The sequence below is a fragment of the Bos javanicus genome, chromosome 8 (genome assembly GCF_032452875.1).
Source record: "Bos javanicus breed banteng chromosome 8, ARS-OSU_banteng_1.0, whole genome shotgun sequence".
Lineage (NCBI taxonomy): Eukaryota > Metazoa > Chordata > Mammalia > Artiodactyla > Bovidae > Bos > Bos javanicus.
The window spans coordinates 74,114,316-74,136,896 of record NC_083875.1 but is presented as its reverse complement, the minus strand read 5'-3'; the positions used below and the strand labels follow the sequence as shown (position 1 = coordinate 74,136,896).

General features: G+C 45.1%; 1 long non-coding RNA gene and 1 other non-coding gene across 2 annotated transcripts; both read right to left on the bottom strand.

Annotated features, from left to right (window-relative positions):
• Positions 1-14,703: 14,703 nt before the first annotated feature.
• Positions 14,704-21,210, bottom strand: LOC133252894 (uncharacterized). The gene is made up of 3 exons (XR_009738120.1): positions 19,930-21,210; positions 16,419-16,579; positions 14,704-16,339 (listed from the first exon to the last, which is right to left on the bottom strand). It is a non-coding gene; the product is annotated as an uncharacterized LOC133252894 (long non-coding RNA).
• Positions 20,688-20,759, bottom strand: TRNAW-CCA (transfer RNA tryptophan (anticodon CCA)). Its single transcript has one exon. It is a non-coding gene; the product is annotated as a tRNA-Trp (tRNA).
• Positions 21,211-22,581: the final 1,371 nt, after the last annotated feature.

The following is a 22,581-nucleotide window of genomic DNA, read 5'->3' as shown; positions in this document are numbered from 1 at the left end:
AACATAATACATGCATATGCAGCTTGCAAAGTGTTCATTGGCTGCTGGGGGACCATAAGGGAGGGGTGCTTGAACCAACCTGGTGAAGCAACCATCTAATTGACAGACTCTGTACTGAGTTCAGAATCCTTCCTCCCCTCCAGGGTTGGTCCATTACCTTCAGGCAAAAGGGCACCCCCACTCAGTTCTTGGAGGCTTCTTAGCAGATCTTCGTGATAGTGATAGAAGGGTCCCCCACAGGGCTGGGAGGAGGGTGAGGCAAATTTCAACAGTTCACCAAAAGCTTCAGAAATTGAGATTCATATATTTTTTTAATAAAAAAAAATTTATTTTTGGCTGCAGGATCTTAGTTTTCTGACCAGTAATTGAACCCTCATCCCCTACCATGGAAGCATGGAGTCTTAACCACTGGACTGCCAGGGAAATCTCTGAGATTCATATTTTTTAAAAAAATAATGGCAAATTATGGTCCATAGGTCAGCTGCCTGGTTTTATAAAGTTTTATTGGAAACAACATCAGGATTAGGGTAAGGTGAGTGAGGCAGTGTCGTGAAAGTAAAGGTTTGAATCTTTACTTAAAATTGTGTTGACTTGCCTGGTCATCCTTTGGTTAAGATGCCAAGCTTCCACTGCAGGGAGCACAGGTTTGATCCCTGGTCCGGGGACTAAGATCCCACATGCTGCGAGGTACAACTAAAAAAAAAAATGTTATTTTTTGTTCATCACTTTTTTGGTATTGTTTTTGTCTGTTTAACATATTGTATTAAAACACTGGAGCTTCCTTGATGGCTCAGATAAATAAAGAATCCGCCTGCAATTTGGGAGACTTGGGTTCGACCCCTGGGTTGGGAAGATCCTCTGGAGGAGGGCATGGCAACCCACTCCAGTATTCTTGCCTGGAGAATCCCCATGGACAGAGGAGCCTGGGGGTTACAGTCCATGGGGTCACATGATTTCTTGGTGCCCATGTAAATTCTGTGCCCAAGGAGAGTGATCTTGGACTTCCCAGCCTCTGGAACTGTGAGAAATAGATATTTACTATTTAAGTCATCCACCCTATGATATTTTTTGTTGTAGCAGCCTATATTGACCAAGACAGCTATTAGCTGAGGGTGAAGGGAGATGTGAAGTTACACAGTTGTTTTTGTGGGGAGAAGGATCAATAATCTCATCAGAAAAGCATAGTAGCCTTGTTGAGTGGGCCTTGAATGCCAACCTGATGTTGATGATGAAGAATTTAAAGGTAATCAATCTGTCAAGTGGTGTGGTCTTCTTCTCCCACCATGCCTGAGGCACCAGTATAAGTTGAAACTAAGCAAATTGCTTAGTTTGGGGTCATCTAGGTTGGGGTGTCACAGAAGAGGAATGATGCTAAGTTAGAGAATTTGAAAGAGAATGAATGTCACGCTGAATCACGGTGCCTGAGCAGGGCACCCCCTTCACGCTGTACTGCATAGCCTGATATTCTGAACAGGAGATTGGAGGCCAGTTTAATCACAGCCTGGTGTGGGCATTCTTTTTGCAAATTTAAGGTCTGAAAAGGGAAAGGATGGAATAAAAAGGCTCTTCTGGCAATGAAAACATTTAATAAAGATTTTTCTCCCTTTTTGAGCTTTTCGAGGATGTTTCTATTCATATTTGGAATAAAAAGAAAATGATCCCATTTCTCATAAGCTTGTCACTGTTTATGTCTTTCTTAAAAGAGCTTGGAATATTTCCCAAAGATGATATTGTACATCTTTATCTATCAATGAGTGAGGAATGTGAATTTATAAATTTAAAGTGGGGGAAATCGAGCAGTGAGTTAACTTGCTTGATGTTACTAAGCCAAGAAGTTAGAGAGATGGGAAAAGAACCCAGATATTCAGCTTTCTAGTTTCTATTTACCAGCTCATGTTTCCATGGAGAAAAATTCAGAGTGCCAATCAAACAGATGCTGAGCCCACATTCTATTCCTAAAGATACATGTGGACCCTGTTCATCAAGGTTTGCAAAGCTTTCAGAGAGATAGGAATGATTTTGGTGGGGGCGTGAGAGACAAGATAATTTTAATTCAGTTTTAGAAAGCATCATCCCACCTTGTTAGAAGCTGAATTCAGTGTCAGTTTGGTGTCTGCTCATCAGCCCAATTCTCCAGGCAATCTGCTTTTAACCACTGTGTCCTCTCCTTTCCATTAGGCAAATTCTACCTGCTCCTCCTTCAAGAGATGCTCTTCCAAAAGGTTCCCCTGAAACTTAGCTACAGTGTTCTCTCCTTATAAGTATTACCTTAATTGCCCTCTGTGCTTATTACAAAGGGCAAACATTCACATTCCTTTTGGGTGTGGTTGGAGGGTGGGATCCACTCAAAGGGTATGCTGAGAAATGTCTAACAACCAGTACTGATTTTTTTTTTTTTTTAAAACCTTGATTTGGACTTTATTGGTGGTCTAGTAGTTAGGAATCTGCATGCTGGTGTGAGGGACACAGGTTCACACCCTGGTCTGGGAATTAAGATCCTACATGCTGGCTGAGCAGCTGCTAAGCCTGAGGGGCAACTAAACCCATGTGCCACAACTACTGCGCCTGTGCACCCTAGAATTTGAGCTCTGCAACAAGAGAAGTCACCATAATGAGAAAGCAGCCCCGGCTTGCCACAACAGCAGCAAAGACCATGTGCAGCCAAAGATAAATAAATTAAATTAAAAAAAAATTTTTTTAATAAATACAGCCCTGATTTGTAAGCCTTTGCCAACTTCTGTGATATAAATATGCTTATCATGGCCGATTGCAAGATACCAACATGACAACACCAAACTGGGAAAGAACATGCTTTATTGGCTCTAGTGAGCTGGTACTGGTTGGCTCCAGCATATCAGTGGTGTATTAGAGATACATTTTGTGCCACTTTAGATTTTCTTGGCTTCTCTCATCTCTTGCGGAGAAGGCAATGGCACCCCACTCCAGTACTCTTGCCTGGAAAATCCCATGGATGGAGGAGCCTGGAAGGCTGCAGTCCTTGGGGTCGCTGACTTCACTTTCACTTTTCACTTTCATGCATTGGAGAAGGCAATGGCAACCCACTCCAGTGTTCTTGCCTGGAGAATCCCAGGGACGGGGGAGCCTTGTTGACTGCCGTCTCTGGGGTCGCACAGAGTCAGACACGACTGAAGTAACTTAGCAGCAGCAGCAGCTCATCTCTTGAACTCACAGCTGCTTTCTTCATCTCAGCTGCTCCACTGACCCAATGTGGGCTGCATGGTTTTAATCAGCTGAGGTTGACAAGATGCCTAATCAAGTCAGGTACCCTATTTGAAACTGATATTTATAGTCTGGGCTTCCTAGGGGATGCTAGTGGTAAAGAATCTGCTTGCCAACGCAGGAGAAGCAAGAGATGCATTTTCGATCCCTGGGTCAGGAAGGTCCCCTGGAGAAGGACATGGCAATTCACTTCAGTATTCTTGCCTGGAGAATCCCATGGACAGAGGAGCCCAGTGGGGTACAGTCCATGGGGTTGCAAAAAGTTAGACATGACTGAACACACACACACATACATTCGTAGTTGATGCCTCATTCTGAACTCCCTTGTTCCACAGTTGTTCCACAACACTTAAAACTTTCTTATTTATATCATATAATTCACTCATTCGATTTATTGTTTTTTCTCTGTCTCTCTCAAATAGAATGCCCCCAGAAAGATAGGATTTTTTTTTCTATTTTCTTTATAATGTACCCCAAAACCTTTGAATGGTGCTTTGAACAGAGGTAGGTGGCAACCCACTCCAGTGATCTTGCCTGGAGAATCCCAGGGATGGGAGAGCCTGGTGGGCTGTCGTCTATGGGGTCGCACAGAGTCGGACACGACGGAAGCGACTTAGCAGCAGCAGCAGCAGGGCTCGATACATACTTGTTGAATGAAGGAATGAATGACAAGCAGTGGATTATACCCTCTTACTCCCCACCAGGAACCTAGGATGATACAGATAACTCGGACCAAATAAATTCTTGTTGGTCAGTTGACTTCCGAGAAGTTGGAGAGAGAGTCCTTGATGATTAAAGTGGAAACAGACAGTTTCCATTAGACCCTGAGATTGTTCTCTGTTAGCAAATGCACAATTCTTCAGCAGGGGAAAGCCAGTGCCTTCTCAGTATTAGAGAACTTGGCACACAGTTCTTATTCACAGTGTGATTAAAGCATTATGGGAACCCCCCCAGGAATGGGAGAAAGAATTCATTAAGGTCTCATCAATTTAAATTTGTTTTCAGGAAGCAAAAATCAATCTGTCATTCTTAAAACTCACTTGGGCTTGCACACTGAATGGTTCCATCCTGCAGAATCTGCCTTCCGCTGAACTGATTAGATCTAGTAATTGGGCATGCTGGATTTGGTTCACACAACCCCAGCAGAGTATCTGAGGCCATGCCAGGCTTGGAGCAGGAGGGCTGTATTTCTCCAGACAAGAGGCATAGATGATGAAGGATAACCTTGAATGGATAAATCATTTTGGTTTTTAGGTTTTTATACATAGTTATTTATTTATTAGTGGCACATGGGCTTAGTTGCTTTGTGGCACATGGGATCTTAGTTCCCCAACCAGGGACTGAATCCACGTCCCTTGCATTGCAAGGCGGATTCTTAACCACTGGATCATCAGGGTTGTTGCTGCTGCTAAGTCGCTTCAGTCGTGTCCGACTCTGTGCGACCCCATAGATGGCAGCCCACCAGGCTCCCCCGCCCCTGGGATTCTCCAGACAAGAACACTGGAGTGGGTTGCCATTTCCTTCTCCAGTGCATGAAAGTGAAAAGTGAAAGGGAAGTTGCTCGTCGTGTCCGTCTCTTAGCGACCCCATGGACTGCAGCCCACCAGACTCCTCCGTCCATGGGATTTTCCAGGCAAGAGTACTGGAGTGGGGTGCCATTGCCTTTTCCAGGACCATCAGAGTAGTTTCTTTCATTTATTTTTAAAGATTTTCATCTCTAGGGTTTTTGTTTTTGTTTGGGGCGGGGGATGGGGGGCCTGAGCTGCGGCACTGAATATGGGATACAGTTCCCTGACCAGGGATGGAACCAGCGCCCTTGCAGCAAAAGCATGGAGTCTTAACCACTAGACCACCAGAGAAGTTGTGATCTCACTTAAAAAAATTTGTTTTCAATGTTAATTTTTTTTTGAGTAATGAATAATTATCAAAGATTATAATTGTACTATATTGAGAAGTATAGAACAAAATGCGATGATTGGAGGACAAGTGCTCTACCATATTGTGTCAGCCTCTGCCACACAGCAACATGAATTGGCCACAGGTATACATATGTCCCCTCCCTCCTGAACTGCCCCCTCCATCTCCCACTCCATTATTTATCTATTTTTATTTCTATTTTTGGCTGTTCTGGGTCTTTGTTGCTTCAAGGGCTTCCCCCCTGTTTCAGTGAGCCGGGGGCCACTCTCTACTTGCATTGCATGAGCTTCTCTTGTCGTGGAGCATGGGCTCTAGGGTGGTCAGCCTTCCGTAGTCATGTCAAGTTGGCTCAGCAGCCATGGCTCCTAGGCTCCAGAGCACAGTCTCAGTAGTTGAGGAGCAATATGCCCAGCTGCCCGAGGCATGTGAGATCTTATCCCCAGACCAGAGATTGAACCTGTGTCTTCCAGCATTGTCAGAGGAACTTCTCCACCACTGAGACACCAGGGAAGCCTCCAATTCCATTTTTTTTTTAAATGAGGAAACTGATACCCAAGATTGCACAGCTAGTCAATGGCAGAAAGGACATACACTCAAGTCTTCCAACTTCCCACCTGTACTGTCCAATGCATTGCACAGATGCTGTCAGGGAGAGGTTGGAAAAGGGCCACCCACATTGTGGTAAGAGTCATCAACAGTGTCACAGGCCATTCAGGGTGAAGGACAGCTGTTCGTTTGTTGCTCAAAAATGCATTCAACCATTATGTGGTGATCTGTGTGGGCTAAAGGTGGGGAGAAAATAAACAGGCAATTCTAACAGTAGGATCATTGTAACATGAAGAGACTATGGTTCTGAGAGAGCAAATTGGAGCAAATACCTAATCTAGCTTGGGGACAGTTGGGTACACTTCCTGGAGGAGGTGTGATCCAAGTTAAGAACTAAAGGACAAGTGTGAGAGGATTGGCCAGGTGAGATGGTTTTAGAGGAATGTACAGGACACAGAGGCTAGAGAAAGCAGAGAAACTAAAAGTCACCAAGCTTGGGAATTGACTCTGTTCATACCCTAAATGACTTTGTAATCTAATTAAGAGTGTTGGACTTTAGCCTGAGGGCAATGCAAAGCCCTCAGGGAAATTACCTGATTGGACGTGCATCTTGGACTGATGGCTCTGGCTGCAGTGTGGAGAATGGATTGGCTAGGGGCAGGGCCAGAGGCCAGAAGACTAGGTGGGGAGGCTTTGCAGTCATCTGGGGAAGAGACACTGATGGGATGGGACAGGGTGGAAGAAGTGCACTGATTAGAGAGCAGTTAGTGAGTAATATGGTGCAACAGATAGAACTTGGTGATTGCTTGGATGGAGGAGAGAGAAATGGAGATTAAGGCCTGTTAACTGAAGGAGGAAATGCTAGAGGAGGGGCAGGCTTGTCAGAGTGAGACTGAAAGGGCGGGAGAGAGACATTCAGCTGCTGCTGCTAAGTCCCTTCAGTCATGTCCAACTCTGTGCGACCCCATAGACGGCAGCCCACCAGGCTCCCCCATCCCTGGGATTCTCCAGGCAAGAACACTGAAGTGGGTTGCCATTTCCTTCTCCAATGCATGAAAGTGAAAAGTGAAAGTGAAGTCGCTCAGTCATGTCCAACTCTTCGAGAACCCATGGACTGCAGCCCACCAGGCTCCTCTGTCCATGGGATTTTCCAGGCAAGAGTACTGGAGTGGGGTGCCATCGCCTGTAATAATACCAGGTAGTCTTTCTTTAGCACTTCTGTGAGCCACAGGCTGTACCTGTATTGTCTCATTTAATCGTCACAGTAATAACTCCTATTTTTTTAATTAAAAAAATTAAAATTATTTTCTCTTAATATATATTTATTATTTTGTCAGGGCATAGATACTTAAGTTGGTTGGTCCTAATTTAAAAGAAAAAAATTTTATTGACATATAGTTGATTTACAATGTTTTGTTAGTTTCAGGTACACAGTAAAATATATATATATATTTTTTTTACACTCTCATCTATTATAGGTTATTACAACATATTGAGTGCAGTTTCTTGTGCTGTACAGTAGGTCCTTGTGGCGTGTGGGATCTTATTTCTCTGACTAGGGATTGAACACAGGCCCCCTGCAGAGTCTTAACCATGAGCCTATGAGGGAAGTCCCAATAACTCCCATTTCTGAGCCCTGGTACCATACACCAGGCACCATGCCAAGGGCTTTGCATGAACTGACTTACTCACAGTTACCTTAACAGTTGGGTTGTTATTATCCCCCACTTTACCCCTGAGGAGACTGACTTACAGAGAGATTAAATAATATACCCAATTCCCACAGTTCAGCAGCAGCATAGTTAACACTAGAACTATGGCAGAGCCCTTGCTTTGATTCACTGACTAGACTGCCTCCATGTTAAAGATTCAGGACCTACGAGGTCCTAAGACAGTGTGTCTAAGATCGAAGCTCAGGTGAGAAATAGGAGCTGGAAATACAAACACTGATGTCTCAGCTTAGGGATGATATTTAAAGCCACAAAGGTGACTAAGCCATGCAGACTAAGAAAAAAAGAGGGCTGTGGGCAGAACTCTGAGGAAGCCCAAACAGCCACAGACTGGTGGACCAAGAGCCTGGCTGCAGCAGGGCTGGACGTGGAAAGCTGAGGGGAGACTTCTTACGTGTGAGTGGCCTCCGGTGTCCATGCTGGGAGGACCTTGAGGAAGATGAGGAGATGACCAGCAGCGTGGAGGCGACCTTGGCAAGAGGGGAGTCAGCGGTGCTGAGAGGGCTCCGGAAGTGAAGGGGAGTGAGGAGGGGAGGGCAGAGACCTCTGTCACTGGTTCTAGAACTCTCAGTATGAAGAGTGGCAGCTTGTTCACCTGAGGAGGATGTGGGCTGGAAGGGGTGGCTTTTTCTGGGAGAGGAGATTTGAGCCTGTGGGAAAGCTGGTGGGAAGGAGTTAAAGGGAAGCTGAAGACAGGGAAGAAAGATGCTTGAGAGGTGGGCAGGTCTGATCCAGGGTTCAAGTCCTTTTTAATTTTTTATAAAAAGTTTAAGATTTTTAAAAATGTGGACATTTTAAAAGTCTTTCTTGAATTTGTTACAATATTGCTTTTGTTTTGGTTTCTGGGCTGACCGCCACATGGGATCTTAGCTCCCTGACCAGGGATCACCTGCTTTGGAAGGTGAGGTCTTCCACTGCACCACTGGATCACCAGGGAAAGTCAGGTCCTTTTTGAAAAGACATATTCCTTGAGTGTCTACTCCATGGAGAGTTGTGTGTGTGTTTAGTCACTCAGTCATGTCCGACTCTTTGTGACCCCATGGACTGTAGCCTGTCAGTCTCCTCTCTCCATGGGATTCACCAGGCCAGAATACTGGAGTGGGTTGCCATTTCCTTCTCCAGGGGATCTTCCCAACCCAGGGACTGAATCCAGGTCTCCCACGTTGCAGGTGGATTCTTTAATGTCTGAGCCACCAGGGAAGCCCCCATGGAGGGCTGGGTCTTGGATAACATACCTCTTCACTTCTTCCACTGTGACTGCGTGGGGAGGTTTCAGATGAATGGGGAGGAGGATGAAGGCACCATGCAAGGCATGGGAAGGGAGGAACTGAGAATGACTGATCCCTAGTGTTGAAGGAGGTGTGAGGGACCCGGGTAAGGGTTGAAACAGCCTCTGTGGTGACTGGAAAGCAGAAGGAACGCTGGATGTGCCGAGGGGCCATGTCAGAACACCAGGTTGCTCCTGTTTGGTGGTAATCGTCAGCAGCACTCGGCTGCCTGAGTGATGGTCAGGTGGATGGTTGCTACTGCTAAGTTGCTTCAGTCATGTCCGACTCTGTGCAACACCATAGACGGCAGCCCACCAGGCTCCCCCGTCCTTGGGATTCTCCAGGCAAGAACACTGGAGTGAGTTGCCATTTCCTTCTCCAATGCATGAAAGTGAAAAGGGAAAGTGAAGCTGCTCAGTCATGTCCGACTCTTAGCGACCCCAGGGACTGCAGCCTACCAGGCTCCTCCATCCATGGGATTTTCCAGGCAAGAGTAGTCGTGTCCAACTCTTTGCAACCCCATGGACTATAGCCCACCAGGCTCCTCCATCCATGGAATTTTCTAGGCAAGAGCACTGGAGTGGGTTGCCATTTCCTTCTCCAGGGGATCTTCCCAACCCAGGGATCGAACCCGGGTCTCCCGCATTGTGGGCAGACGCTTTACTGTCTGAACCACCAGGGAATCCTTTCCTTGAGCATGGACTGGACCTAATGTTTCTCTTCTAACAGATAGAAAAAAAGCAGAAGATACTAAATTACAAAAGGTGCTGTATCTTTCTTGTGTTTTGCCCTCTCTTGGCAAGCTTGCTTTGTGCAACTGAGTTGCCATGTCTTAAGGACACTCAAGAATCCTACTGAAAAACAAAAACAAAAAGAGGGACTTCCCTTGGAGGTCTGGTGGTTAACACTCGGAGCTTCCACTGCAGGGGTTGTGGGTTCCATCCCCGGTTGAACTAAGATCCCACATGCTGCTTGGCAGACTAAAATATTTTAAAAAAGGAAAAAGAATAAAGAATTCCTATGGAGAGGGCCATGTGGTTAGGAACAGAGGTCCCTGCCAACCACCCACATGAATGAGCCTGCCTGGTAAGGAAGTGATTTACCTAGGAGGTAGATGCTTCCACTTCTGCTGAGCACCTTGGCTGTAGCCTCCAGAGAGACTTTAAGCCAGGACCACCCCGCTAAGCTGCTCCTGGGTTCCTGACTCTTAGAAACTGGTACAGTAATAAATTTGTGTTGTTTTAAGCTACTCATTTTCAGGTAATTGGTTTTGCTGCCATAGATATAGTCACTCACAACTAGGAGGATAATAAGGATAAGAGTATGCTTGCGTGTCAGACTTCAGAGATGGAACAGTTGGGGGTTCATGGCAATGGATACCTGAGGGGATGAGAAGGGTGGACACTGAGGCTGAGAATTCCAAGAAACTGAGGTGTTGGCCAGGTTATCTAATTAGGCACTGAAATTATCCAAATAAAGGCCGAACTCAATTTAAAGACAAGGACTATGGGACTAACCTGGTGTGTCTAGTGGTTAAGACGTCATGCTTCCACTGCAGGGAGCACAGGTTCGATCCCTGGTCGGGGAACTAAGGTCCCACATGCTGTGTGGTATGTCCCCCCCCCCCAAAAAAAAAAACAAGAGAGAGAGAGACGGAGAGAAAGAAAAATTAATAAAAAATAACCATATAGCACAGGATAGCTCTTGAATGAGCAAGGGATGAGGGAAGTTGTTGTCAGTGAGTGGGGGCAGATGGCATGAGCAGGAATCTTTACACAAAAGTGGGGGATTCATGATCTGAAAGCAACACAAGCTAGTGAAGAGAATTCTAGACTTTCTCTGGATTTCAGGTCCTCGTGGTGTGACAGTGTGAGCCCTGCACTTAGGAAAGATTCAGAGATAGCTAGGTGATATTGGGTTGGCCAAAAAGTTCATTTGAGTTTTCTGTAAGCTCTTATGGAAAGCCCTGATGAACTTTTTAGCCAACCCAATACCTAAAGCCAAGAAGAATTGGGGATCAACTCAAGCAAGAGGCTAAGGGCATAAATGTAGGAAAGTATGTTAACCATGACATGTGGATGCTGAGAGGTACAGTAAATGCTTTGGAAAGAAAGGGAGTAGAGGGGTGTGTGCTAGCATGAGTGTGTGCACGCATGCTGGAGGACCGGGGAGGAAGTGTGGTGAATTAAACCTGAAGCACACGGAGGAGGATTCAGGCAAGGTTAATTGCCTGGCTCATGAGTTTTCCAGGCTGTCCCTCCAGAGCTTGTCACAGCACTAATTCAATTTATCACTAGTTCATGCCTATCATATGCACGTAGCTGCAGTCTCACAAACACAGAGACTCTGTATGTTAAACATGGCATTTGGGTCACACTCATTGAAGACCCTAAGATTATTTTCTGAGTTAAAATTAAGCTTGAAGTTTCTTTATTTTTCACACATAAAATATTGTTCCTGCAAAAGTGCAATTGATTCCTCATGTTGTTGGAAAGAATATAGCTAGAAAACAGATCTCTAAAGACAATGCTCCAATTTTGTACAGATAGATAATAAACATTTGTGGCTGTGTGGTTGGGTTTTTTTTTGGTTGGAGAGGTTATTGTATTTCTTTTTGTAAAAATTTTTTAAAAATGCACTTTCTATTCCTGAAGATTTCCTATAGAAAATAATTCAGTGGGACTTATTTAGGTTTTGTAAAACAAGTGAAAGCTGCCTAAATATATGCTGATGTAACAGGAAAGTTCTTCTAAGTTGGAATTATAAAGATGGTAATTTAAAATCCTACAAAGAATGGTTATATCCTTACAATATATGAAAATGGATATTATTTTAAGGGTAGGAAAATACATAAACTTACAGAAGTTTCTCTAGGCCCCAGATGACAGTTCTGAAAATGAATAAAAGAAGATAGGAGATAAGGAAGGGAGGTTACTTGGTGTTCACTTAACATGTGAAAACAGCTAGAACTAAAGAATCCATTGAGCGTTTTCTGAAACCAGAACAATGTAGCATTCTAGATGCTATGACATCATTTTTTAAAAATAGCTGCTTTCACCAACAGATAGCAGTTTATAATGAAAACGTTTTTTCATTTCTTTGGGGAAGAGGGAGGGGAAATCTGGGAGAAAGGGTGACTAGTGATGAAGTGAGATAAATGTCCTAATTGTCCCCAGTCTCCACGTAAATAGAAATGTAACTGGCACCAAGCTCAAGGTCACGTGCACATTCTCTCATGAAAATATTAAGCAAAGAGACCGTTCGATTGTTTGCTGTTAGGACTGGTAAGTCATTAACATGGTGAATTTTATTATCAGCCTGCTTCTAACAGAAGCAGGAACGAAAAAGAAGACAAAAATCTCCCTGAATGCTTCCATGATGACTTTGATAAAAGGTGGTAAAGATGTGTCTCCAGAGGCATCCTGGGGCCAGGGCTTCGATGCTGAGCATGTGCAGATGGGTGGTACTCATCCAGGGCTGGCCTGAACCTGGTAGGTTGACCGTGGCTCCGCTTCCAGAGTCCCTCTGCACCCCACACAGTCTTCTGTCCCTCGGGATATAAAACTTCATTGCTTTCAGTCACAGAGAAATCTTGTTGCCCATGGTGTGCTGGGAAAGTTGGCTCTTGAGAAAGTTTCAGCAGCATAAATGGAAGATTTTCAAGTTTCCCAAAGGGAAATGAGTTGGGAAGAGTTGTGTACAGTGGCCTCTTGGGAGCCAGACTGTGGACAGGCTCCAGGACACGCCACCTGCTGCGCCCACTCCACCCCCAGACACCCCTTCCTGCCAGATGCAGCTCTGAGTCCATGATCAGGGTCTTATTTATAAGACTAGAACTCCCTTCAAAATATAAGTCTCTCTGAAAAAGCTGAGAGTATGTTCTTCTCTTCTTCCTCCCCTTCTTCCTTCTCCTTCTTCCCCTCTTCTTCTTTCCCCTTCTATTCCTCTTTCTTTCTTCTCTTTCAGAAACTTTCCACAACAACCCTCCTGCACATTGTACCAGATCCTAGGATACAAAGACTAACCAGGATTCACCAGTGACAATAGGAACCTGTGGTTTAGCTGATGGAGAGTGATGGAAGAAAGCTTTCAACCTTTACCTCTTCAGTGATAGAAGGTGGCACAGGGCACAGTTGGACGCAGAGGAGAGTGGTTGATTCTATGCAATACAGGAGTGAATATATAAGGAAAGGCCCGGGAAGATGCTGGCATTGGACTGCAGTCATCAGAACTGTCCACGTTTGAATCTGTGTTTAAGATTGAATTCAGGTCAAGTAAAGGCCAAACAGGTTTCCCCGGTGGCGCAAGTGGTAAAGAATCTGCCTGCAATGCAGGAGACACAGGTTTGATCCCTGGTCTGGAGAGATTTCACCAGCCAAGGAGCAACTAAGCCCATGCACAGCAACTATTGAGCCTGTGCTCTAGAGCCCACGTGCTACAATGACTGAAACCCACACATCAGGACCCTGTGCTCGGCAACAAGAGAAGCCACCATAATGAGAAGCCTGAGCACCACAACTGGAGAGTAGACCCTGCTCACCACAGCTAGAAAAAAGCCCTTGCAGCAACGAAGACCAGCACAGCCAAAAATAAATACATATAAAGAAAGCAGATGTTTAAAAAATAAATAAATAAAATCTGTAAAATGAAAACGCAGGTACTGTGTTTAGTAGAAGAAACTCCTGAATCAGTGGACTTGTGCAGTTCAGACCTGTGTTGTTCAATGCTCTCTGGACTGCCTCAACTAATGTCACAGTATAGGACATAACTGAACATCTTTGGGGAGTTCAGTCAGGGAAAGTGAGTAGCCTAAACCATCACCTGTGCCCTCCACAAGCCAGGGGCTTGGATATCAGTCGTGTATTGGCAGAGTGGTCACATGTTCTGTGTGCGGCCTGTGTCAGGCAGGCCATGCCAGCTTGGTGGGAGATCATTGGCTATATGTGTAATTGTAAATGCACCACGAAGAAATTTTCTGTAACCAATTCCAGTCATAATTGTATTAGATACTTATTTAGTGCATATTTCAATAAAGTCACAATGTTAACTTCCCGTTCAAAGGGACAAAATTGCTTTGTAGCCATCAAATGACACTACATTAAACTGGCAGTGAAGGTGGCCCACTGGCAACTTTTGAGTGTGAAGCCATGGAGTCAGATTCTCTTGAAACAAAGCTTGGAAATTATTAATGCCATTTCATGCAACCTATTACACAAATAGATGTTCTCTGCCTCACCAAAGACAAAATACAGAATATTTGAAATACAGAGCAGGACCTGAGGCTACGGGGCCTTAATATTAACAAGTGTGAGTTAATCTTGTAAAACACGATCTAGCATATTAAAATGATGGTGTTAATTTAAGTACTAAAACCTAGACAGCATATTAAAAAGCAGAGACATCACTTTGCAGACCAAGGTCTGTACAGTCAAAACTATGGTTTTTCCAGTAGGCATGTATGGATGTGAGAGTTTGACCCCAAAGAAGGCTGAGCGCCAAAGACTTGATGCATTTGAATTATGGTGCTGGAGAAGACTCTCGAGAGTCCCTTGGACAACAAGGAGATCAAACCAGTCAATCCTAAAGGAAATTAGTCCTGAATATTCATTGCAAGGACTGTTGCTCTAACTGAAGCTCCAATACTTTGGCAACCTGATGCGAAGAGCTGACTCATTAGAAAAGACCCTGATTCTGAGAAAGATGGAAGGCAGGAGGAAAATGGGAACAGAGGATGAGATGGTTGGATGGCATTACCTACTCAATGGGCATGAACTTGGGCAAACTCTGGGAGATGGTGAAGGACAGGGAAGACTGTTGTGTTGCAGTCCATGGGGTTGCAGAGTCAGACATGACTGAGCCACTGAATACATTGGTTTTGTATTTTGGTTTGGACTCAATGTATACATTTGCCTTGGCTATATAATAGTATGAGGCATAAAACATTTATTTCCCTTAGTTTAATATTGCAAATTCCAACTTCTATCTCACCCTTTATATAAAGGTGTTTTTTTTTTTTTTTAATTTGAAGTCAGCCGTTTTTTAAGTCTTTATTGAATTTGTTACAACTTTGCTTTTGTTTTATGCTTTGGTTTTTTTGGCCTTGAGGCAATGTTGGATCTTAGCTTCTCAACCAGGAGTTGAACCCACATATCCTTCACTGGAAGGCAAAATCTTAACCAATGGATCACCAGGGAAATCCCATATTTCTGGTTTTTACAGTTTTTCTGATTCCTGAAAACTGAGGTTTTAACACTCAGTTAAGATGACTTGTGGGCATCCAGGTTCACTTCTTTGTGAATGTTTTCTCCTTCCCTAGTGCTTATCTGCTATCCCCAGAGGCAGTGGCTTTCAGTTTCCCGTAGTGATTGTTTAGATAAAGCACTTAGAAATGCCTCTAGGCTGCAAGCAGCAGAGAACCCAACTCCCAGGTACCAGGGAGTGTGGGAAGGCAAGTGTTTTTAGTTGAGGGTGATGTTAAAAAAGTGAAAATTAAAGTGATAGTCACTCAGTCCTGTCCAGCTGTTTGTGACCCCATGGACTGTAGCCCGCCAGGCTCCTCTGTCCATGGGATTTTCCAGGCAAGAATATTGGAGTGGGTTGCCATTCCCTTCTCCAGGGGATCTTCCTGACCCAGGGATCAAACCTGAGTTTCCTGCATTGCAGGCAGATTCTTTACTGTTTGAGACACCAGTGAAGCTCCAGGGGAATGTGGACATAGAGGAAAGCCCACATGAGGACATAGTGGGAAGGCAGCTTTCCGGAAGCCAAGGAGAGCCAACCCTGCCAGCACCTTGATCATGAACTTCCAGCCTCCAGAACTGTGAGAACATAGCTCTCTGCTGTTCAGCCCACTGAGTCTATGGTATTTTGTTACAGCAGCCAAAGTAGACTAAACCTGAGCCCTGGGCCCCTGAGTAAGTAGGGGCTGGTTAGACCACTGGGTTGCTGGAGGGCATTGTAAACAGAGGGAAAAAATAAATAAATAGAGGAAAGAGCACCTGGTTGAATCCTCATAGCAACAGATAAAAGTTTCATAATCTAATCTACAATAATGATTAGAAGTGGGGGCCCTGGAGTCAAAATGGTGGGACTCAATCTTGGGAAAGTTACTTGACTCGGTTTTCTTTTTTAAAAATATAGTTTTATTTATTTATTTATGGCTGTGCTGGGTCTTCGTTGCTGCAAGCAGGCTTTTCTCTAGTCGCAGCGAGCAGGGCGGTTACTCTGTAGTTGCAGTGCTCAGGCTTCTCATTTCAATGGCTTTTCTCGTGGTAGGGCGGTTACTCTCTGGTTGCAGTGCTCAGGCTTCTCATCTCAGTGGCTTTTCTCGTGGCACACAGGCTCTAGGGCCTGCGGGCTCAGCAGTTGTGGCTTGCTGGCTCCAGAGCTCAGGCTCAGTAGCCGTAGCACACTGGCTTAGCTGTCCCATGGCATGTGGGATCTTCCTGGACCAGGGATTGAACCCGTGTCTCCTGCATTGGCAGGTGGATTCTTTACCACTGAGCCCCCAGAAAGCCCACGTGACTGTTTTCAAATCTATCAAGTGCAGTTAATAGTAGATTCCATGGTAGGGTTGTTGGAGGGAGGGTTCAAGTGCTTCACTGTAAAGTATGTGACTGGCACATAGTGCTGGAATTGCTAAAAATAAAAATGTTAGAAGTTGCTTCTTATCTGAGAATAACTCATAGCCTCAAAGTTTTGTTGGAATGTTACCTACAGTGGCAAGTCTTCGCTGGTTCCACTCCAACCTGCGTAAAATCATTTTTTTCCCCCTTATTGGGAAGTAAGACCATCTGTTTCTCAAATCTGTATTTTCCGTGTCGTGTTACTGAGGGTTTGGATTCTGTCCTAACATCTTCTGCTATAGGCCATGGAAACCTATCATTTGAAAAACAGAAGTAAAATTAGGCTTTTGGGGAGTGAGGACTGGCTGTTGTTATTCAGTCGCTCAGTCGTGTCCGACTCTTTATGATCTGATGGACTGCAACATGCCAGGCTTCCCTGACTGTCACTATCTCCCAGAGTTTCCTCGAACTCATGTCCATTGAGTTGGTGATGCCATCCAACCGTCTCATGCATAGAAACCATGATAGTTTGCGGGAGCTGGACAAGAAAAGGGGACTCTAGCTCTGAGCAGGAGTTGGATCCCCTCTTCCTGAGCTCTCATGGTCTAGGAAGTGCCAGGGACCTGGAAAGGAGCCACTCTGGGGATACCACTAACTTTCAAGAGCAGGAGGGCACTTGGAGAAGGTACCGCCCTGTGACACCAGGAGATTCAGAAGCTGAAAGATGAACAGAAATCCAACAGGAAGGTGGTGCTGATGGGTGGTGATCCAGGCTGGAGTGCTTTCACGTCTCCAAATCAGGGACTCCAGGGACTGGATAGCATGCTATACATTCACCATACCACTGTACGTATTAAATCACTTCAGAGGTGTCTGACTCTGAGATCCCATGCACTTTAGCCTGCCAGGCCCATCCGACCATGGGATTCTCCAGGCAAGAAAACTGGAGTGGGTTGCCATTTCCTTCTCCAGGGCATCTTCCTGACCCAGGGATTGGGATGCCACCCACAGTCATTCTCATTCAGGCATTCAAAGATACATTAGGAAGGAGGATGTTATTCATCAGAATTTTTTTTTACATCTGTCTTTTACATCTATGCTCAGCAAGGTAATGAATAAATCATGGGCTTTCATTCATTCTTTCAACATGAATTTGTGGAGCAGGATCCCAAGTATTCACTGTCTAAGGGTCAGAAGGTCCATCTCTGTGCATTTCAGTTTACACATGTATCAACAGAGGACAATAATACCTATTACCAGGTTGACATAAAGTTAAAAGAGGGTGAGGACATGAAAACTTGGCACAAACTAATGTCACTTAACATGCTCCCCCACCCCCCAATCAGCGCTGTGACAGTTGATTATTTTACTTCTCTGTTGCATTGCTGGGGAGGCAATGGGGGAGCTTCTCAAATGTTGATACCACAACTTGGTTCATTCAGTTACTGTGAAACAGGAAGAGGAAGACTTCCCTGGGTGGGGTCTTTTCCAGGCCTGGCACATTATCAGTTGCTCTGGTCTCTGGAATGAATGTGACATTTTAATAATGCAGGAAAGGTTAGATACATCCTAGAACTTTTTTAGTTCTGGCCATGGTCTCTTGCTGTACATTGAGAAAAGAAAGTTCCCAGCAAAATAGGATTATGTTGTTTTGACATAAATTATCTTATCAGTTAGGATTAGGTTCACTTGCATAAAGTACAAAGACTCCTCACCCCCCTCCTCTAATTTAGTCTTCAATAAGATAACATTTCTTTTTCATGTAAAAGAATAGAGTTAGGCATTCTAGGACTTCTGGGACAGCTTCACAAAACCATCAGAGACCCATGCCCCTTCCATCTCTACCTGTAGGGTGGCCTCTTGCTCTACAGTGGCTGCTAATGCTCCAGTCATCACATCCATATTCCAGGCAGCAAGATGGAAGAATAGGGAGAAGATAAGAACATCCTCTCCCTTTTAAAAAGTCCCACATTTCTTCAGTGGGAAATTAGACACACAGCCACACCTCTGTAAGACAATCTGGAAAATGAAGCCTCTAGGGTGGGCAGTATGTATTCAGCTAAAAACTAGAATTCTAACACAAAGGTGGAAAGGGAGGTGTGAGGTTTAAGGGGGGCAAATTGCCATTGCTCTCCTCTCTTTCATTCTGGAGAAGACACATAGCTGTTTTTCCCTTCTGTGTTTCTCCCACCCTACACAGAAACTGTCATTAATAACTGATGGAAACAGAAGTGATGATGCTACTGTGCTTCATCCTGGGCCAAAAGGAAAGAAGAAATGGGATCATTCTTCCACCTACACGCTCATGCTCTTCTCACATGTTGTTTCATTTTCTTTCTTTCTTCCACCATCTATATGCACAGAACTCATGTTAAAACTGCTCTTTGGGCATAAGGCTAAGTGAAATAAAGTCAGACAGAGGAAGACAAGTACTGTTTGATATCACTTATATGTGGAATCTAACAAATACAACAAACTAGTGAATAAAACAAACAAGAAGCAGACTCATAGATATGGAGAACAAATTAGTGGTTGTCAGTGGGGAGAGGGTAGGAGGAGGCACAACCTTGGGGCAGGGGCCAAAAAAAAAGGGTTACTATGGGATTAGATGACATCATGTGTGTGCAACTATTGAGAATTGTAAAGCACTATAAACTTTAAAGAATTTTTCATTCAATTAAAATAAATAAAAAACAAATAAAAATCACCCTCTGAGTGGACCTCCCTGGTGGTCTAGTGCCTAAGACTCTGAGCGCCCAATGCAGATGGTTTGGGTTTGATCCCTGGTCAGGGAACTAGATCTTACATACTATACAGAGTGGCCAAAAAGATCTTAAAAAAAAAAGGGGGGGGGGCGGGGGTGGTGCATAAAGAAAAAATATCAAGATTTTACATAAAGACAAGATATCCGGGTTAGTGATTTTTTTCTTTGGTTTGGGTCTGGCACTGCTATCCTCTCATTATACCCCTGGGGAAGGGCCACATTGCAGACTGTAACTCAAAAGAGCACAGCATTTATTCTGGTAAATGGTAGAGAGGGAACTTGAGCCCAGAACCCCAACTCTCTGTGCTTCTTTTCATAAGACTTCAGGCAACAGCTTGGTTTTGTGGAACCAGTGTCTAACTGAGGAGCAGGACACTCTACCTTCTTCAAAGGCAGCTGGGACCCTAAGCCTCTGAACTAACTCCTTTTCAGAAGGGCCAGGCAGCAAGGAGATCAAACCAGTCAACCCCAAAGGAAATCAACCCTGAATATTCATTGGAACGGGACTGATGCTGAAGCTCCAATACTTTGGCCACCTGATGCAAAGCGCTGACTCATCAGAAAAGACCCTGACGCTGGGAAAGATTGAAGGCAGGAGGAGGGGGTGACAAAGTATGAGATGGGTGGATGGCATCACCAATTTAATGGAGATGAGTTTGAACAAACTCCCGATGATACTGAAGGACAGGGAAGCCTGGCGTGCTGCAGTCTATGGGGTCTCAAAGAGTGGGACATGACTGAGAGACTGAACAACTGGAGATAACTCATGGAGTGACCCTGAGAGCACAAGTCACCACTAAGCCTCAAATCATCTGGTTGGGGGGATGGGGTCAGGTGGCATGAGCCAAAAAGAGACTTCAGCTTGAATGACAAACATGCTGAGGAAGAATTAGCCTGACCTGGAGTCCTTAAGGTTCAATGGACAGGAGTCCGAGCAAGCTCCGGGAGATGGTGAAGGACAGGGAGGCTTGGCGTGCTTCAGTCAGTGGAGCAGCTGAATTGAGTTCTTAAAGGCGCAGAACCTTTCCTTTAAATCTCTCAGCAGCAGAGCGGTTTGCGCAGGACTCAAGGCTGAAATCAGTTAAAGTAAAAACAAACCAAAGAATCCATTCAGAGAGCTAGGGCTTTGTACGAACTCGGTGGAGGCTTTTCCACGCTGTATTTTTTTTTTTTTTTTGCAAACGGGCCTCTAGGTTTGCAGGCTGACTGAAGGAGGAGAGGCCGGTGGATGGGCGGCTGGAAAGCGTACGAGATGGTTGCAGAGATCCGTTTTCTCCTGGAGCGCGGACGGGGGTAGATCTGGTCTCGGCTGGAGCAAGGCGCCGGGGTGGCCACGCCTGCATCCCGCCTCAAGGATGCAAGCGCACTGCCACCTACAGAGCTAGGGAGGGAACTCAGCCTCCCGCCCTGCCCTTTCTTATGGCCGGGGTGCCCAGCGTCGGGTGGAGTTCGGATTCCTGCAGAGGACTCCCCGTTTATTACCATAACAAAGGCTTCGTCTTCCCTTGGGCAGTTAAAGTGAAAGTGAAAGTGAAGTCGCTCAGTTGTGGCCGACTCTTTGTGACCCCGTGGACTGTAGCCTACCAGGCTCCTCGGTCCATGGGATTCTCCAGGCAAGAATACTGGAGTGGGTTGCCATTTCCTCCTCCAGGGGATCTTCCCGACCCAGGGATCGAACCTGGGCCTCCTGCATTGGAGGCAGACGCTTTAACCTCTGAGCCACCAAGGAACCCTTTGGGCAGTTAGCTCAGTTCAGTTCAGTCGCTCATTCGTGTCCGACTCTTTGCGACCTCATGAATCGCAGCACACCAGGCCTCCCTGTCCATCACCAACTCCCAGAGTTCACTCAGACTCACGTCCATCAAGGCAGTGATGCCATCCAGCCATCTCATCCTCTGTCATCCCCTTCTCCTCCTGCCCCCAATCCCTCCCAGCATCAGAGTCTTTTCCAATGAGTCAACTCTTCGCATGAGGTGGCCAAAGTACTGGACTTTCAGCTTTAGCATCATTCCTTCCAAAGAAATCTCAGGGCTGATCTCCTTCAGAATGGACTGGTTGGATCTCCTTGCAGTCCAAGGGACTCTCAAGAGTCTTCTCCAACACCACAGTTCAAAAGCATCAATTCTTCAGTGCTCAGCTTTCGTCACAGTCCAACTCTCACATCCATACATGACCACTGGAAAAACCATAGCCTTGACAAGCTAAAAGCCAGGTCTCACTTTGGCAATCTTACCGAGCTAACCTTATCTCCCATCTCAGCAGAGGCACTGCACTTTGCTGTTGTTGTTTTAATTTATTATTATTATTAATTTATTTTTTAAAATTTTATTGGAGTAGAGTTGCTTTACAATGTTCTGTTAGTTTCAGGTGTGCAGCTAAGTGAATCAGTTATATATTTACATGCATACATGCTATATCGCTTCAGTTGTTTCCGACTCTTTGCAACCCCATGAACTGTAGCCCGCCAGGCCCCTCTGTCCATGAGATTCTCAAGGCAAGAATATTGGAATGGGTTGACATGCCCTCTTCCAGGGGATCTTCCCAATCTGGGATCGAAGCACTGGCAAACGGGTTCTTTACCACTAGCACCACCTGGGAAGCCCATACATTTACATATATCCACTCTTTTTTATATTATTTTCCCACATAGGTCACTATAGGGTATTGGGTAGAGAATTTTCTGTGCTATATAGTAGGCCCTTATTAATTTTTATTTCATATACAGTACTCTTGCCTGGAAAATCCCATGGACGGAGGAGGCTGGTAGGCTGCAGTCCATGGGGTCACTAAGAGTCGGACACGACCGAGCGACTTCACTTTCACTTTTCACTTTCCTGCATTCGAGAAGGAAATGGCAACCCACTCCAGTGTTCTTGCCTGGAGAATCCCAGGGACGGGGGAGCCTGGTGGGCTGCCATCTATGGGGTCGCACAGAGTCGGACACGACTGAAGCGACTTAGCAGCAGCAGCAGCAGTGTATATATGACATGCTTCCTAGGTGGCGCAGTGGTAAAGTATCCACCTGCCACTGCAGGTGACTTGTAGGAGACTCCGGTTCGATCCCTGGGTTGGGAAGTTCCCCTAAAGTAGCAAATGGCAACCCACTCTAGTATTCTTGCCTGGAAAATCCCATGGACAGAGGAGCCTGGCAGAGCTGCAGTTCATGGCGTCGAAAAGAGTAGGACATGTCTGAGAGACTGAGCACACAATGTGTGTATGTCAATCCCAATCTTCCTCCTCCTCACCCCCCTGACACCTTGGTAACCATAAGCTTGTTTGTTATATCTGTAACTCTATTTCTGTTTAGTGTATAAGTTCATTTGTATCCTGTTTTTAGATTCCACATATAACTCAGTTCTGGCATCACTTCCTCAGGGCATCCTGGTCTTGCTTTTGTTGCTCTCGTGTCTGATTGTAAGGTTTTTGGTTTGGTCATTTAAAAAATGATTTTTAATTGTGCCAAAATATACATAACATACAATTGACTGTCTGAACCAGTTTCAAGTGCAGGATTCAGTAGTGTTAGTACATTCACGTGGTTGTGCAACCGT